Here is a 20,139-nt window from a genome sequence, read left to right on the forward strand (position 1 = left end):
CTCTACTTCTTGGCATTGACAAAGCAGAGCCATCTAACTGCAAGAAAAGTGCTACAAGCTCTAGGCTTCATGGCATCCTGCATAATTCTGGTACCTCATGCCAGGCTGCATATGAGAAAGCTACAGTGGTACCTAAAGAGTTTGTGGTCTCAGCACAAGCACAGCCTAGAAACCAAAATTCCAATAATCCCATGCCTAAAGCAAGAGTTCTTATGGTGGGCTCAGGCCTGTCAATCAAACACAGGACTGCCCTTCTGCAAAAGTCAACCAAGACAAACCATCACGACAGATGCCTCAGACCTCGGTTGGGGGGCACACATGATGGACAAATGCTTTCAAGGCCTATGGACTCAAGACCAGCTGCATTTGCACATAAATCTAAAAGAAATGATGGCAGCAAAATTGGCAATCCAGGCATTCAGACCTTTTCTCCAAGAAGGCCAGTTGATGATAAGGACAGACAACACCACAGTTATGTGGTACATCAACGAACAGGGAGGCACACACTCATACCCTCTATGCCGGTTGGCACTGGACCTATGGAATGTGGCTCTGAGCTACAACATTCAGTTACAGGCAATTTATGTACCAGGGAAGGAAAACATTCTAGCAGACATATTAAGCAGAACTACAACAGATGCCCACGAATGGATGCTGCATCCGGACATCTTCAAAACCATCACAAGAAAATGGGGATTACCACAAATAGACTTGTTTGCATCCCCTTTCAATCACCAGTTGAAGAAATTCTGCACAAGGACTTACCACCCACTTGCTTGGAAGGTGGACTCCCTATCCTTCAGTTGGAAAAACCTGACAGCATACGCATTCCCACCACTACCTTTGATGCACAAGGTGCTTCTCAAAATCAAAGAGGAACGTCTGAGGATCATTCTGATAGCCCCAGCCTGGCCAAGACAACATTGGTATCCACTTCTGAGGAGCATGTCCCGGGGACAAATATGGACACTGCCCCTGATCCCATTACTACTGACACAGAACAACTACAACATTCTGCATCCAAACTTAAAAACTCTGCAGCTAACTGCCTGGAACATTACATAACAGCAATTAACCCGAATTTATCCCAAAGGGTTAAAGACATAATCCTGGAGGCTCGTAGACCTTCAACAAGAAAGAATTACGCAGCAAAATGGAAAAGATATCTCATCTGGAGTACTGCAAAGGGGCAAGATGTGACACTGGTGAACATAGCCAACATCCTGGAGTACTTGGCGGAGCTCTTCCATACAGGCCTGTCCTATTCCTCCATCAAGATACATGCATCAGCTATTTCAGCAGAGTACAGCTTGGATCCTCCTGTCTTCTCGCACCCTCTGCTCAGACAGTTTCTGAGAGGAATCAAAAATGTAAAACCTCCCAGGAAACCTCCATTGCCCGCATGGGATTTGAACTTTGTGCTAGAAAAACTGACTCTACCCCCTTTCGAACCAGCAGCAACAGCAGAAATACAATACTTATCCTGGAAAACTGCTTTCCTGCTGGCAATAACTTCAGCAAGAAGGGTCTCTGAACTACATGCATTAATGGCAGTGCAACCCTTCCTAATCTTCCATCAAGACAGAGTGTCCATGAGAACAAATCCTACATTTATGCCTAAGGTGGTATCCAGAGTCTCTTTAAATCAGGCTATCCACCTTCCTACATTCTTCCCCAACCCACAGAACAGGGGAGAAAGACTCTTACATACCTTGGATGTACACAGACAATTACGCTACTACCTGGACAGGACAAAAAACAATAGAAAAACTGACCAGCTTCTGGTAGCATATGCAGCAGGAAAGGAAGAAAAACCTATTTCTAAACAGACAATCTCCAAATGGATAGGAAATTGCATTAGATTTTGTTACTCCTACCATGGAAAGAAAACTCCAGAGAACATCAGGCCTCACTCCACAAGGGCTACAGCCACTACCACAGCTTTCTTACGAGGAGTGGCTACCAAGGACATTATAGAGGCTGCTACTTGGACCTCCGTGCATACATTTGCCAAGCATTATAACTTACCTTTATACTCCAGATCCCGTGCTGGCTTTGCCACTGCTGTTTTGCAAGGGATCCTAACTACACCATAATCTCTTCTCATTTCCTCCTCCCCTAGTTTAGCTATGGTATTCTACCCATTTGTTAAGACTGCAGATGCATCCTTGAAGGACATAGTACAGTTTTGTACCTACCATAAATGTAGATGTCCGAGAGGAATGCATCTGCAGTCAGGATTACCCACCCTCCTTCCCCTCTGAGGTACTACTAGGGTATTTGCCAATCTTCAGCTAGCCTGGGGGGGATCTATTATGGTGTATTTGTTTGTATATATGTACATACATGCTTATTTTATGTGTTTGCTCTCTACTATTTGGAAACTTTGGCATTTATCCAAATTTAGCCATCCAAGAGGGCACCTGGCATCTGGGGCAAGAAACACTGAGGAAAATGGCGTCGGCTGATGCCTTTATACCCGAATAACTGCCGCAATGACGTTGGGTGAAGTGCGACACCAGCTGAAGCCAGACCCAGACTTTGGAATCCGGCCGACCGAAGGGCTGCCTGACGACAGGACAACCCATTTGTTAAGACTGCAGATGCATTCCTCTTGGACATCTACATTTATGGTAGGTATAAAACTGTACTTTTGCTTGGGTCTTAAGTGGTAATTTAATGAAGGAGTTTAAAAAATAGTAATTTTAAAATTATAACATGTCCACTATCTGATCATCATGCTTTAAAGTTTAATTTAACAATTAATTCAAATATGTTAACAGTAAATCTGATGTTGTTAATCTTCTTTCATTCCTTATTGATGAGTTATCGGTTCCATCCATGGAACGGAGCCGGCCAATATCAAGCTCGCTTCAGCCAAAAACTCTCGAGCCAAGGTCCTACCCAGAATGCTCTGCTCCCTGTTACCTCAGATCTCATTTACTGTACAGCCGTGTCAAGCAACTCTCTCAGCTGTCTAAAGTTTTTGAAAGCTTATACATTGTTCTTGCTTTAAATTTTTCTCAAAAGTTTATTCTAATATTGTCCTACCCTATCCTTCACTTTAGACTCTCTCCCTTTAATGTTTTCCCTTTATTACCCTCTTTTCTTACCTTGTGGTAATTCTCCATTACTATCATTGGTAATCCTTCCTTTCTCTTGTTACGTAGCCTTTCTTCTTTCTTTGGTACTGTTCTTCTCCACACCAGTTATATCTGATAAGAAAAGTAGTGTTGGTTTCAAGCAGTGTAAGGATTGCGGCCATAATTACCGCTTTCCGATGGCCATGACTTATGTGTATACTGTCTTAATGTCTCCCACCTGACTGTGGATCCTCCATGCGGGATTTGTAAATATTTCTCTACCAGGACTCTCAATGAGAGGAAGAATAAGTTAATTTTAAAAGGTCTCCTCAAGTTTCCTTTTTCTGAGGCTATTTCTGGGTCAGAGGGCTCAACCCCTCCTGTTAAACCCCGCTTCTTCATCGAAGTCACTCCCTTCTTTTCCCTCTGGAGATTGTAGGGAGTCAACTCATAAGAAGCTGAAATTGATTACTACTTTGGCAATGCCACCTGTGACCCTGTTGGCTCCAGGCTCGGCACCTCCCCAAATGATTTTGACTACAGCCATGTCTCCTTTATCGATACCGGCGCAGACTACTACAGTTCTGACAGCTCTGTTGCAACCCTTAACGGCACCGTCAATACAGGTTCAGTCACCTTTGGCTCCAAGTATGACTCTTCTGTAACTCCATGGCGCAGACATTTTCAGCACTGATGTGCTTCGGTGCAGTCCTTCTCGGCACCATCCTTATTGCCGGTGCGGACACTTTCCACTATGGCACCGTACCCTTCAGGGCAGACTTTTGCCTTTACGGTGCAGACACCTTCATCTACTATGGCGCTGGCATCGTTGGCGCAGACTATTTCCACACTGTTTTCTTCGGTGCAGACATCCTCGGCTCCAGGCTCTTCACCTATTGAATTAGCAAGGACCAAATATTCTCCTTCACTGGATCCTTTTGCTACCAGTCAATATAGTCCTTTCCTGGAAAAGCCAGAATAGCCATCAGCTTTCTCCATGAGGTCAACCAAGAGTCTTTCTGAACAGGATGTGTTGCAACTTTTGACCAGTTGCTTGTGGCCAGAGGTCTCTCCCAACAGTCGAAGTCCATGTTCCCTCATTCAGGTGAACGTATATCTCCTCAAACCCCAACATACACTCCTCCTTCAACTTCCACTCAAGTTTCGAAGCCTATTACTCCGACAGCAGCTTCCCTTCCTCCAACTCCAATAGTGGATCTCACTTTGGAACCAGAGTCGTCCTTGTAGCCTTCTGTGCACTGGACATCGGGCTCTTCTCAGACCAGTGGCTTTGCCATTGCTGAGGGTATTCCTGGCTCCACGCCATTTTTTTCTGACACCCTCCAGGGATCCTCTCTCTCTTATGGTTCACGGTCCTCTTGGGACTCCTGGTCTGGGGGCGGGCTCGTCAGGGCTGGGTGTGACCCCAGTTCCGAGGTTGTTGTGCTCGGATCTGGGCTCCCATCCCTCCTTGGGCGGGCCAGCCTTCCAGGCCATGGAGAGGGCGCTTGCCTCTGCTGGCAAAGCTCACATGTCAGAGACCCCCCCCCCCTCTGTGCCGCAACTGTCACAAGCCTCAACTGCCAGACACTGGGCACAAGAGCCTCAGGTTTCTCCTCCTCAGGAGACCCCCTCTTTGCAGTCTTCCCCAGAACCTCCCACTGAGGAAGTACCCCACAAAGCGTCATATAAGAGGAAGCACATGGACTCCACTGAGGAGTTATTGACTGAAGATATGGATTTTGATGATGGGGAAGAGTCCCCACTGTCACCATTTGAAGTGTCCTTTGGTGACATCCTCGAGATCCTTAGAGGGGTGACTGAAAGTCCTCTAATCCTTCCTCTGAGGAATCTGTATTCCTATAGGCTTTTCTTGCCCGGCCCCCTACCTCCTAGGTCACCCCGCCTGCCGATGAGCTCATCCAGCTCATCGTGCAGCATGCATGGAAGGCTCCTGATACCATGGAAGTGGTACCTAAGAGGCCAGATAAAATATTTTCGCCCCCTGCTTAGCAACCTCACTGGTCATGTGGTCTTCCAGTAGATACTATGGTGGTGGCAGCTGCTACTAAGAAGGATTTGGCAGAAGAGAGCCAAACTGTCCTTCTGCCCAACAAGGAGTCCCGGGTGGTTGACAAAATTAGGGACGCGTGTGTTTGCTTCATCGACCTTCGCCGTAAGGTCTTTGAATTATTTGGCACATTTTACCAGGTTTCAGGGAGATCTTATCAACCAGCTGTCTGAAACCTTGACAGGAGCTGTTTCTGACGAGGTCCGTGATAATGTGGGTTCTCAGATAGCCACCCTAGAGTCCATTTCCAACCCTTCCATGTGTTTTATTTCTCACGCAACGGAAGGGGTGGCTAGAGTGGCAGGCGCGGGTATAATCACCAGATGACATGCCTGGATGCACCTTTGTGACTTTGCAGACTCCTTTAAGGCTTCCTTCATGAATGCCCCCATAGAGGCCTCTTCTTTTTTTTTGGCCCTAAAGTCAAAGATATGCTGGCAAGGTGTGAACAAAGATGGCAAGACCCTGTCTGCCATTGGTATCAGGCACTCCACTCCTCAGCGATTCTTCTCCAGAAATCAGAGGAGCGGAAAGATGTGGCACAAGAAATTACAGTTTTTTTTTCCGAGCTGCACGTGCTGAGTTCTCCCCTAGAGGCAGAGGGGGAAACTTCAATGGAAGATGCCCCTTTTGGGGCAGAGGAGGTCTGTGAAACCGGGGTTCCAGAGATTCCTTCTCTGGCCAACCCTATCAGCGCTCCTGAAGTGTTGCCTGACTGCTCGCCTCTGGAAGCGGTCAGGGGTCGTTTCTCCTTGTACCCCACTTCCTGGCAAAATATAACCACCGACTCATGGGTACAATGGATAATATCCAGAGGCTATCACATCCGCTTCCATCTTTGCCCAATCTCATCAAGAGTATTACACGACATACCACCCAGTCAAAGGGAAGCAGCAGCACATGAAATCCAAAAGCTGCTACAAAAAAAAGAGTCATCCAGACGGTCCCCCCAGACCAAATAGGATCCAGTTTTTACTCAAGGTTCTTTTTAGTGCCAAAAAAGAAGAGGGACTGAAGACCAATTCTGGATCTCAGTACACTAAACAAATTTGTAAAAACAGAGAAGTTCTGGATGGTCACGGTTCAGTCTATCCTTCCTCTTCTGGAAGAAGATGATTGGATGTGCTCTGTAGATCTTCAAGATGTGTATTACCACATAAAAATGGAAAAATGCTCAAGAAGATACCTCCACTTCTGAATAGGAGCCAGTCACTACCAATTTCGAACCCTGCCCTTCGGTCTCTCTACAGCCCCCAGAGTGTTCAAAAATGCATGGCAGTGGTTATCGCTCACTTGTGACTTCAAGGATTACAGGCATTTTCATATCTAGATGCCCCCACCAAGCGTCTCCTGGAAGAAGCCCTGCAGTATACTCTCTTAACAATCCTCTGATAGTGGCAAAAATCTTCAACCGCTGGGGCCAGCCTTGCTGCGACCTGTTTGCCTCCCCAACCAACTACAACTGCAGCAACTACTTTGCCCCTAATCCCCCCTCAGGGACAGTCACCAAGGGATGATCTAGTCCACGCTTGGCCCTCGGGTCTTCTTTATGCTTATCCTCCTCTTCCCCTCATCTCCCAGTTTCTGAAGAAAGCACGACAGTTGAAGAGCAAAGTGATCCTCATTGCTCCATATTGGCCTTGATAAATCTGGTTTCCCTTCCTCTGGCCTCACCTGCTAGATCAACCATGGATCCTCAATCCATCCCCAACGTTGCTCTCCCATCTGCAGGGTCTAACAACCCTGAAGCTGACAGCTTGGTTTCTCCACTTCCTATGATTGCCAGGCATGAAAACCTCTCATCTCCTGTGTGCAATATTCTTATTGCATCTCATAAATCGTCCACCAGACTAGTGTATCTTAACAAATGGAAAAGGTTTTCTCTATGGGCAGCAAATAAACAATTAGACCCCTTGTCAGCCCCACTCTCGGTGGTATTGGATTACTTATCACATCTTTTCCACTGTGGGGTGTCTGCCTCTACTATCCATGTACATTTAGCTGCCATCTCACATTTCCATATTGGTCTTCAAGATTCTTCACTTATGTTACACAGACTCTGTAAGAGTTTCTTGAAAGGGGTTATCCACCTAAAACCTCCCTTTAGAGAACCGGTACAACCTTGGGATTTGGCTTTGGTTCTGCAAGCTCTAACAGCTCCCCCCTTTGAACCTGCATCTGCATGTGTTGTGAAATATCTCTCTTGGAAAACGTTGTTTTTGATTGCTATCACATCGGCCAGGCGATTGTCAGAACTTCAGGCCTTATGCATCAAACCTCCCTATCTTATCTTCCATAAGGATAGGATATCACTGAGAACTAATTCTACCTTTTTACCAAAAGTGGTGTCAGAGCGATCTTTCAAGCAATGTATCGACCTTCCAGTGTTCTTTCCTAACCATTCTAACAAGGGAGAGTATTGCCTGCACTCCTTGGATGTTCATAGGCAAGTACGATTTTATCTGGACAGAACAAAATCTACCCGTAAATCAGAGCAACTGTTTCTGGACCTAGACAAGGTCATCCTGTATAAAAAGTTAGATTGGCTTCATGGTTGAGAAATTGTATTACCTTTATCTACAACAAAAACAATCTCACCTTGTCTCATAGAGTCAAAGCACATTCTACAAGATCTATGGCAACTTCAGCAGCTTTCCATGCTAAGGCTTCCCTCAATGATATTTGCTCAGCTGCAACTTGGGCCAAACCTCAAACCTTTATTCTTCATTATAAATTGGACTTGACCTCCAGAGGTAGAGCTTCCTTTGGCTCCATGGTGCTCAGGAATGTCCTTCCATGAGGGCCACCCAGGAATACAGGTAGCTGGGGACTCTGTCCCATCAGTAAGGAATGAATGAAGATTAACATCATCAGATAAAGAACTTATATCTTACCATAACATTCCGTCTGTGTTGTTGATCTTCGTTCATTCATTCATTACTTCCCACCCTCCATTCCCCAGCCGAAGGTTCTTGGTTGATCTCATGTACTCCTTTCTTGTAGGTCTGTTATGACCAGAAGCAGCCTCTCCTTTTATCTATCAACTTGCAAACTCAATCTGAGGTAACAGGGAGCAGAGCATTCTGGGTAGAACATTGGCTCGAGAGTTTTTGGCTGATGCAAGCTTGATATTGGCCGGCTTGGTTCCGAGGATGGAACCGATAACCCATCAGTAATGAATGAATGAAAATCAACAACACAGATGGAACGTTACGGTAAGACATAACTTCTTTTTAATAGAATACTACTTGATTAAGCTTAAAGAATTTCAGCCTTGGTTTGAAAAGAATTAGATTTTTATTTACTAACAAATGATAATGATGAAACTGATAAAATTATATTATGGGATGCCTTTAAATCTTTTGTTTATGGAAAATGTTGGGTTTGTGTAAAAATAAATTAAATGAATGGAATAAAAAATTATTAGAAATGCAATCTAAATTACAATCTACTAAAAGAATTCAAAAAGGGGATAAAACACTCAGATATAGTTAACATAACACTGCCATTGCATCAGAGAAAATTTAACTTAATTATTTTGCAATAATGCTAGAGGGATGCATAATTTAATTAAAAGGTCAAAAATAATGAAGATTAAATCAACCTCATGGTATTACATCTTCAGATAACAAATCTTCAACAGATGTTTCAGACATTCTTCAAGAATTTAGATCACAGTACAGTAAATTTAATTAAATTATAGTAATATTTCCCTTAAAATAATGAACTTAATGCATATATTTTATTCAGTGAAAGTATTATTAGAAAGCTTTCTAATCAACAGGCAGATAGTTTATGTAAATATGTAAGTATTTCAGAGACTAAACATCAAATTAAGAAAAATTAAAACCAAACAAAGCCCAGCTATTGATGACATAATTCCTGAAATTTATAAATGTCAATGTTTGTCATGTTGAACAGTGCTGCAGTAGCCTTAGCTATATTGGTTATATCCTGCCAAGGAAATAGCCAGCCAACTTCCAAAGCATCAGGGCACATTTTACATGCCCAAACTGTCAGGCAGCTTGAGCTGAGCTGACTGAAAGACAACTATGATCATCAAGCCCTTCAGAACTTTACTGCTGCCGAAGACTATGCTCCTCCAAGGCTTTTGAGGATCAAAGGTTGGCTTGTGCTGTTCCTTTGCTGGGCAGATAAGTTCCCTTTGGGGAATAACTTTTCCATTTTCTGATTATTGTTTGTGTTTTATGATGTTCATATTCAGGACATTTATTTTAAAGTTAGGAGCTTTGTGTTTTAATGGACTGGCATAAGACTGTAGTGTTCTTTTAGATGGGAGAAGTCTTTTTTACTGTCAGTGTAAAAGTTGATTAAAGTAAATGAAAACCATTTTTTTCTGTGGAGAAATTGTGTTCATTTTACTTTTTGGGGATAGCAAGTTTTAAAGTTCTTTTTACTTTGTTTTTTTTTTCCTGTGAAAAAAGTGACTTTTAAAGATTTTTAATTTTTTTTAACAGCATTGCTGCTTGTCTTTCCAGGGAAAGATGCACCATTTTCAGCTTGACGATGGAAAAGAACTGCTAGCGTCATAGTTGGTCCTTCTTCCAGCTACAAAAAGAAAAAGTTAAGCAAACAGCCTTTGCTGCCACAACAGGCTAGCATTTTGCCTCAGCCACAGCTGGGTGACTCTGCTGTGGATATTTGTTGTGCCTCAGATCACACATCTTTTACCACGGATCCCTGTGGTGTAGCACCTACAGCTACTATGGACCAGGGGTTAATCACATCCTCTGCAGCTGTTGGGGTCCCCTCAGTGAGCAAGGGAGAGCCACTCTTGTCAGTTCTAGGAGATGGAACAGGGCAGGGAGAGGGAACTGGAAAGGCTTCCTTGTTATGTCAGAATGCTGTGCCCATTCCAGGGAAGCTGCTGGTGCCATTAGTAACATGGTTGGTTTCATTTTCCTGTCAAAAAGAAACAGAAAGCTAAAAGCAAATGATAAATGCCCCAGTTATGCACTATCAGTAGATGCATCTGAAGCTTTTGACAGAGTAAACCTTGATTTTCTATTCAAGATACTCAAAACGTTTAGCATCCCTGATGACTATATAAACATGGTGAGGGTCGTATACAGTAGTGCCATGACAACACTATATATAAATAAAAAGCAATCAAAGCCTATTCAGATTATTAAAGGTACAAGGCAAGGATGCCCATTATCACCATACCTGTTCAATATATACATTGAAACTCTCCTCCTTAAAATATCACAAAGAACTTACCACACTTTATGAATGTTTCTAAAATCCCAATAAAGTATGCAGCTTTCGCTGATGACCTTAATATTTAATTTGAATTCCCAAATACTGATTTAAACAAGATCTTAAACTCCATTGAAAATTTTTCAAAAATATCTAACTATGCCATTAACCCAAACAAGTCAGTCATATTCCCTTTGAATACTTTAAGACATAAGGAATTCTATTTCCCTGAAACTGAAATAAAAGTCAACTACAATCTCAAATATTTGGGCATCATGTTCACTCACCCCCAATCTGATTTGACTAAAAATAATCTGTCTAAAACTTGGGCTAACATCACAGAAAACACTAAATGGTGGTTAAATCTTAACCTAGCTCAATTATCTAAGGCAGCTATTGTTAAAATGAATATTTTCCCAATATTACTTTTTCACTTCAACGCTATTAATCAATATATATCAAATAACTTATTTTCCAAACTTGAAACACTACTAGGGAAATTTATTTGGCATCCTAAAAATACCAGATTAAAATACTCTTGATTAACATTACCCAAACAGAAAGGTGGCCTAGGATTACCTGATTTTCAAACATACTATGACATTATAAATGCTAGTCAAATTATACAAATAGCAAATAACGAATCATCTAACAAAGAATGGTATCCAATCTGGATAAAAATATATTCTAAACATCTGATTTCATCAAATTTAAACCCTAAAGCAATATCCTTTCGAAACTCCAAGACATTAAGGTATTTTAAAATCCAGCCCATAAACATAAGAAATACATTACTATTTCAAAAGCTGTTGTCCTCCCTTAATCTTAAGGATATTTTGTAAATAGGACAATCAATACACTTAAACCCTAATATTAGATGAAATAACACTATGCTAAACCTGAATCAATGCCCATTAATTAAAAATACCACTGTATGGGACTTCTACCAAGGCAAAAACCTTTCAATCGAAAATATAAGGCAAAGATTAGAAATAAAAGTTATAACACTGTTATCAAGCAAATACTGTACGTGATCAACACAATTACTACAAATGTCAAAATAAGCAACCAAGGTATGCAGCTGTACCAACAAATTATTAACTATTGCTTTTGAGATCCAAAATGCTATCAAACACCTATAAATTAATAACAAGGATTAAATACCAAGATTTGCTCCTATACTCAAAATATTGGGAAGGAAAAAATAACAAGATTACTGTTGACCAAAAATCTGCTGCAAATGAACTCACCTTGAAATTAACCCCTCTAAAAAAATTAATATATACCCAAATTATGATTAACAATAATGCCTACCATACACCACTGTTTCTAAGTAAAATTAATCCTTCTCTCTCTCCCTTTTGCCTCACATGTCCAAACAGCGCAGCTGATACCCTACATATTTTCTGGAGCTGCAAGAATGTTTATAAATTATGGTGTTCATGAAGAACCAAATTAGGAAAAAAGGGATACACTAAATCTACCCTGTCATGAGAAATTGCAATTTTACACGTATTCCCCACCAATGTTTCACATGAAAACAAACATCATAGTAACATTGTGTGCAGTGATGAAATCAGACATAGCTGAAAATTGGCTAGACAGAACTAAAATTGCATGGGACAGATTTAAAGGACTGGCTCTGAAATACATATTAGCCAGCAAACTAATCACAAGAAGCCAAAATAAATTATCCTATTATCAGAAATATTGGAAAACACTTATAGAAATCTTAAGGTAAAACCTGTCTATAGACAAGGGACTACAGCACCAATACTACTCTAAACAAATAGGGAAAAATAAAAGAAAATAAACATTAGCATAACTTTTACTCATCTTAAATTGGGAAAGGTCAAAGAAGTGCAAACATACTGAACATCAGAGGTGGCATCAGCTGTATATAGTGTACATAGTTATTACAAGATACACTTAGTTAGGTAGGCTATAATATTTTGATGAAACTTTCAATTACAGATTCTAATAAGATTAAAATAGCTCTGATTAGATTTGTCTAACAATTAAATGTGAACAATTAAACTGTTAGCTAATTCTGCATATTATTAACTGATCACTGATGGTATATGTCCTGTATATATTAGTATGTTTATTGCAAACTGATATTTTATGTATCTTGTTCTTATATATTTCTATTTTATTTCTTTTTTTTGTGTAAAAAAGAGGAAAATGCATATTTGAAAAAAAAAAAGAAACAGAAAACTAAGCATGCTAATACTTCTCAAATTTCCTTAGGTAGGCGTTCTTTACTGGTATGGCTCGGGGTTTAATTCAGGCTATTGATCCTTCTTGTAAAGTACTTTTGGTTAAAAAAAAAAACAAAAAAGAGGGATACCTATTTTCCTGAAGAGATTCAAGATTGTGTATCTGAAAAGGAAGATGAAGGGACAGATGCAGGGTTTTCTCCTCAGATTTCTGATTCAGACTCAAAGGAGAGCTCAATTTCTGATTTTCTGAGACTATTTTAGAATATGCCAACATTTTCTATGAGAGAGCACTGAAGTTTCTCACTTTCTCAGAAAATATTATGACTTGTTAATTATTTCCAGAACATACATCCATTCCTCCCATTCTGTCTGCTTCGGAGGATGTGTGGGTTACTCATTGCAATTTTCCTGATAGTCAGACAGCTGCACCTAAAAAGGCCACTAGGATGTATAAAGTAACTCAGTTTTTTAAGTTTTTATACACTTTTCCCAAACCTGACCCAGCAGTTATAGCTTTAGTTGATCCTCGGCTGCTAAACACTTAGTTAATTCCAATCCTACTCTTTCTGATAAGGATGGGAAAAATTGTAGATAAGGATGGGGAAAAAATGTATATTTCTGCATCTTTGATTTTCAGAATTTTAAATTGTCAGGCTCAGAGTTTAAAGTTTCTTCTGACTAATTTTGAAATTATGAGGAATGTTTTATCTGTAAATCTGATGTTGTCATGTTCATTCATTCCTCAATGAATAGGTCTCAGATCCAACTCAGAAGCTTTTCTCTAGATTCTAGGATCTGACTCTTGAGCTTCTCCCTTTACCCAAAATGCCCCCGACCACTGCATTACCTCAGATATTGTTTGCCACTCTTAACAATTTGGTTGGGATTGCATTCTCTCAAGCTCTGCAGTTGTTTTCTTCATATTAGGGAGTAAAAAACTTTAAAATTATCTCTTTTAACTTTCATATAATTTTTTTCTACAGCCATCCTCTCTTACCCTGGTAGTAATTCTTTTTATATACCATCTTTTGGTATCTCTTTTTACCATCTGTTGTAGTTCTCTGTTACCTTCTTATAAGGTAGTGTAGTTACCATGGTTGGTATAGCTTTTTATTTTTATTCTCTCTTTAAAAAAAAATCTCCTTAAAATATTCTCTTACTGTACTGGTATTTTTGGCCTTAGTTTACAGTTTATAGTTATGGCTGAAAAGTCTACTGGCTTTAAGAAGTGTACTTCCTGTGGGCATAAGATTCCCAACTATGATGCCCACAGGGGTGTGTTTATGGTTTAGGCCCTTCTCGTTTGGACACTCCTTGCACTGATTTCAGTGTCAGAGCTGTCAATGACCAATGCAATAAGCTGGTGCTTAAGGGCCTTATCCCTGCTTCTGCATCTTCATCTTCTGTTTCAACTTCAGGGACTCAATCCCCCTCTCACAAAAATCTAAACTGATGGAGCCCATGGAACATAGAAAGTGCTCTCCTGTCCAGTCTCCTAAGACTGCCCTAACATCAGAGCCACCACCAAAGATAGCCAAGCATTTGGACCAGGATTCTGGCTCCTTCAACCTCCACATGTCCTTGTCTCTGGAGTCCTTGCTTTTTTCTAGAGCCAGTGTCACCAAGACTGAGATCTCCTTTCTTATAGGAAACACCAAGAAAGTCATCTTGATCTCCTTCCACTTCCTTTTCAGTCATGTCTTCCCAAAGTCTTTCTGAAGCAGAGGTGGATAGGATGATGAGAAAATTCTTCAGAACACAGATCAAGATTGGAGGTGTCTGCCGTCTCCATCTCCCATCAGATCTGTGAGCCTTAAACTATCCTCACATGTTATCATTTCTCCTTCTCAAATCTAACTTACTGCTTCAGAGCCCTCAGATCCAAGACCTCCAAGAGCTGAAGTGTCAGATCCAGAGATGCCATCATCTTCAACTCCAGCAACTTCCTTGACCTGTTCGGCACCAAATCTCCTTGAGCAGGACGAATGTCAGAGTCAAAGCAATGGCATCAGATCTGGGGGGAGATGTTTTTGACTCTAAAGCTTTAGGAGACATTGCTTTCTCTCAGAGCCTCGTTGCTAGACAGCTCAGCTCTGACTTCTCCTTTGGAGTGGAGGATCAGGGAGGACCTGGTCATATCTGATCCAAGAGCATCAGCAGCAGTTAGATTGGCCTCTGTTTCTCCTGGTTCCTCTGCTTTTGAAGTGGTGCAGAGGGCTTTCTGTCACCCAAGAGTTGTTTCAGCTCTTAGCTGCTTGGAGGCACCTAGATTCACCTCAGGAATTCTTAGCTGAAGACACAGATTTTGATGAAGAGGAAGAGTCCCCAAGATCACCACCAGAAGATGTCTACTTTGAAGACATTCTAGAAATCCTACACCAAAAAGGTGTTTGGCACTCTGAAAGCTTTTCCCAGGAGGAACTTGAAGCCTTCAGGTCTCACCCATCTACATCTTGGGTTACTACCCTGGTGGATGATCTTATAGATCTTGTCTCCCACCGGGTATGGAAGGAACTGGATACCATCAAACCTATTCCTCAGCATCCAGATAAAATCCTTGGAACACAAAAAGATAGACATTTTTGGAATAAAGGAATCCCTTAGATGCCATGGTTGTTGCAGCAGCCACCAAGAAGGAGCTGGCTGAACAGAGCTTCTCTGTCCAACCCCCTAATAGAGAATCTAGGGCATTGTACTGATATGGGAAGCCAGTTTATGCCTCAGCAACCTTTACCTTATGGTCGTTTAACTATCTGGCACATTTCACTAGGTTACAGAAGGACTTAATTAAGGAACTCTCTAAGTCTATCCCTGGGTCCATGTTTACAGAAGAAGAGAAAGCTTATTCCTCTTGACTGGCCACCCTACAATCTATATCTAATGCATTCATGAGGCTAATCTCTTGTGCAGCTGATGGTTCTTTACTGGCTGCAAGTTCAGGCATAGCCATCAAGCGACATGCCTGAATGCAATTGTGTGATTTTGTGGAGCCCTTTAAAACATCATTCATCAGTGCTCCCTTTGATGGATCTCTTTGTTTGGACCCACCTTTAAAGACACTATCCTGCAGTGAGCAAGATGGAAAGACCTTGTCTGCCATAGGAATCTGATTTTCTATCCCACAGAGACCTTTTTCTAGGAATCAATATGATGGTAAGAAGATGTGGTTCCGTAAATTTCAAGGACCTTTTCTAGACTTAGGCAGATGTTTTTGTCCCAGAAGCAGAGGAAAATAATAATAATAGAAGACACCATCCAAGTGGCAGAGGGAGTCCACAAAACCCAAGGGTTCAGAGATTCATTCTCAGACACTTTCAGTGCTCCTGAAGGGTTGCCCAACTGTTCTTTTCTGGAGCCAGTTGAGGGGTACTTATTCTTCCACCCAAAACACTGGACAGCCATCACAAAAGATACATGGGTGCAAAGGATCATATACAGAGGATATTTCATTCCTTTTTACAGTTGCCCTCAATGAAAAGAAAACGTTTCCCTGATCTTCCACCCAATCAGTGGGAGTTAGCAGCTCTTGAGATATAAAATCTGGTAGACAAAAGGATCATTCAAGAGGTCCCACCAGACCAAAGAGGATCCAGATTTTACTGAAGGTTCTTTTTAGTGCCAAAGTAAACAGGGGACCTGAGACCTGTTTTGGACCTCATTTGTCTGAATCAGTTTGTAAAGAATTCCAAATTTTGGATGATCACAGTTCAGTCCACTCTGCTGTATTTATAGAAGGATGACCGGATTTGCTCTTTAGATTTTCAGGAGATGCACTGTCACATTAAAATGAACAGGCATTCTCAGATACCTATGCTTCCGTCTAGGAGCCAGTCACTACCAGTTCAGAGCCCTGCCCTTCGGTCTTACCGCAGCCCTAGGGTGTTCACTAAATGCATGGCAGTGGTAGCAGCTCATCTCAGACTGCATGGATTCAGAGTGTTTCCTTATCTGAATGACTGGCTTCTCACCGCACCAACCAGGCATCTCATAGTAAAAGCCAGGAATTGCTTACTTCAATTATCTCATTTCCTGGGGATCATGATCAGTCTTTCAAAGTCCCATCTTCAACCAGTGCAAGTCTTGGAATTTATAGGGGCTTGCCTAGATACAGACAATCATCTTGCTGTTTTGCCACAAAACAGAATTTTTACATTGAGATTGCATGCCAGACAGATTCTTTCTCAAAACTCTCCCCCAGCAGCAACGGTTCTTCAAGCTCTGGGTCGATGGCTGCAGCAGTTACCTCGATACCTACCACTTGTCTTCAAATGTGAATTCTCCAATGGAGACTGGCAGTACAATGGTCCATTCTTCGACAACTTCTACAGCATCCTATGAAACTGTCTCAAGTTTGCAGAGACTCCCAATGTGGTGGATTCAATCTGATGAATTTTCTCAGGGATATTCCTTTGTCTTTTCACCCCCAAATGCCACATTGACCATAGATGCCTCCCAACTGGGGTGGGAGGGGTATTTCTTAGGATGGACTGTTCAAGGCACGTGGTCCCCAGAAGATACCATTTTGCACATAAATGTCTTTGAGATGACAGTGGTCCTCTTAGCATTGCAGGCCTTTCAGAGCTCTCTTCCTCTATGGACAATTGCTGTCCAAACAGACATGTCAGTGGTGTGGTACATCAACAGACAAGGGGAAACCAGATCCTACCCCCTTTGCCAAGAAGCAGTGATAGTCTGGCAATGGGTGATCTTCTCCAACCTCTTTCTTGTAGCAATGCACATACCGCGGAAATCCAGCGTTCTAGCTGACAAACTCAGCAGGACTATCCTGATGCCTCACAAGTGGTCTCTCAGTCACACAGTCGCAAAAATGATCTTCCACAAATGGGGACAACCTTGCTGCGGCCTACTTGCGTCTCTCTTCAACAATAATTCCCCCTTAGGGGCAGTCACCGATAGATACTCTAGTCCATGCTTGGCCTTCCGGTCTCCTATATGCTTATACTTTCCTACACCTAATCCCCAAATTTCCAGAAAGCACTCCAGTTGAAGAGCAAGGTAATTCTCATTTGCTCCCTTTTGGCCTCAGAAGGTTTGGGTCCTCTTCCTATGGTCTCACCTAATATGTTCCTCTAGGACACTGGCTCCCATTCCAGATCTACTATCACATCCCTCAGAGATGACTCATCCAGACATTACAGGTCACAAATTGACCGCATGGTTTCACTACTTCCAATGACATTCTAGGCTTTCCTCTCTTGTTCACCAAATTTTATTCTCATCTCAGAAACCATCTACAAGGAAGATTTATAAGAGTAAATAGAAGAGATTCTGTTTTTGGTCACAGCAGAGAGAGTTTAATCCTTTCACCATTCCAGTCTCTGCTTTCTTAGATTTCTTGCTTCAGTTTTTCAAGGTGGTGATAGTTTCTCACCACCAAAGTTCAGCTGGCAGCCATCTCCAACTATTACCTTGGAGACAGTGCTTCCCCTTTAGCCTCATCCAAGTTATGTAAAGCATTCCTTAAAGGTACTATTTTTACTTAGGCCTCCAATAAAGGATCCCATTCCACCTTGGGATCTTACTGTTGTGTTGCAGAGTTTAATACAATCCCCTCTGAACCTTCAGCTGAGTCAGATCTTAAATTTCTTTCTTGGAAAACAGTCTTTCTTGTGGCTTTAACTTCTGCTAGGTGAGTCTCTGAACTCCAGGCACTCTCTTCAAAACTTCCTTATTCGATTTTCCATAAAGATAAAGTTACTTTATATACTAATCCTTCCTTTTTACCCAGAATTTCCTCTGAAACAAACATCAGTCATGTGATCAGCTTGGCAGTTTTCTTTCCCAAATTTAAGAAGAAAGGAGAATACATGCTTCATCTTTTAGATGTACATAGGCAACTTTGTTTCTCTTTTCATAGGATGAAAGAATTTAGAAAAACTGATCAGTTGTTTGTTTCCTTTTCTAATAACAAATTGGGAAAAAACTGTATTCAAAACTACATTAGCCAAACAGATAACAGATTGTATTTTCTATGTTAATTCTTTGAGAGGTTTAACCTTGCCAAAACATCCAAAAGCACACTCAACTAGATGAATGGCTACGTCAGCTGCTTTTAGGGCCAGAGCCTCTATTAATGATATTTGTGCAGCTACCATGTGGTCTAATACTCATACATTTATTGCTCCTTACAAGTTGGATATCATCTATTGGAAAAGGGCTGCATTCGGTTTGTGGTTCTGTAGAACATCCTTCCATGAAAGCCACCAAAGGTTTCCATAGCTAGGGACTCTGTCCCATTCATTGAGGAATGAATGAAAATGACAGCATCAGATATAAAAGTTATGTATGTATTCAACATAACTATGCATCTGTGTTGTCTGTTTTCATTCTTCCTCATCCCCCCCACCTTTCCCCAACCATGTATTTGGGAATGACAAGATGAAGTTTCTTGTTAGGAACCACAGTTCCTGTTTTGAGCCCCTGTTCTTTAACTATACTATTTTTCTGTATTATTATTATTATTATTATTATTATTATTATTATTATTATTATTATGTCTTATCTTTAGATGGTTGTATAATAGCAGCAAACTCAATCTAAAGTAATGCAGTAGTTAGGGGCATTATGGTAAAGGGAGGAGCTCGAAAGACAGAAACTAGACTCTAAAGAAAAGCAGCCGAGTCAGATCCAAGACCCACTCGTTAAGGAAGAATGAAAACAGACAACACAGATGCATAGTTAAGGTGAGTGCATAACTTCTATTTTCTTCTTGTGAGGAAAAGTCTGCTCTAAATAATTTTTTTTCTATTGTACAGTCACTACATATTGTTTATGGTGTGCATGTTAGACTCTACTGATACTTCTTCCAGGGCTATGGGTATTGGTACTGTTTTGAGGCAGTTTGCAAGGTTACATTCTCAGAACATCCCAGATAATAAAAATGAGATTTTAAATTCCACTTTGGGTAGAGATTTAGTTACTGGCCATTCTGCTTCAATGGTAATCAAGAAACATGATGAAAGGGCTAAGGTTATCCAGGAAATCTCTAAGATTTTTTCCAGCCCTCCTTTTCCAAATTTTTTAAGAGATTCTCTTAATTCCTCATCCAGTTTTAGCAAAAAAAAAGAATAAACAGTCTCAACAAAGTACAAGAAAACAGACATTTAAGAAGAAAAGCAAATGATTTTCGAAAGAAGCCTCAGACCACCCAGAACCAAGGACAATTCAACAAGTCTGAATGACTACTCAAGAGATCTTGTGACCCCCTCCCACCATGGCCCATTTTTCTTCCAGAAAGTCTGAAGCTCCACTTTTCTCATAGGCAGCAGGTAGTTTCAGACAAATGGGTTCTGAAGATAATTCATCAGTGTTACAGATGGCAATGGAAGGAAATTCCTCATTTGCACGGGGTGATTCCTCATCCTCCATATCAGACTCTCTTGTTTCCACTGGTCCTTCATCTTATACTATCCCAAGGAGTGATAGATAACTTCCTCCTTTCCATGTGAGGAAGGGTTTTTATTTAAGGATGTTCTTAGTGCCAAAGACAGAAAATGTTTGGGAGACCAATTCTGGATCTTTC

The 20,139-nt window shown here is 41.2% G+C and overlaps 1 protein-coding gene across 4 annotated transcripts in view; it reads left to right on the forward strand.

Annotated features, from left to right (window-relative positions):
* LOC122816558 (katanin interacting protein) overlaps nucleotides 1–20,139 on the forward strand; it is a 3,576,055-nt gene that overhangs the window by 2,680,368 nt on the left and 875,548 nt on the right. The gene's annotated exons all lie outside the window — the stretch shown is intronic.

Source organism: Protopterus annectens, chromosome 12.part0 (assembly GCF_019279795.1).
Source record: "Protopterus annectens isolate FY-2018-M chromosome 12.part0, PAN1.0, whole genome shotgun sequence".
Lineage (NCBI taxonomy): Eukaryota > Metazoa > Chordata > Ceratodontiformes > Protopteridae > Protopterus > Protopterus annectens.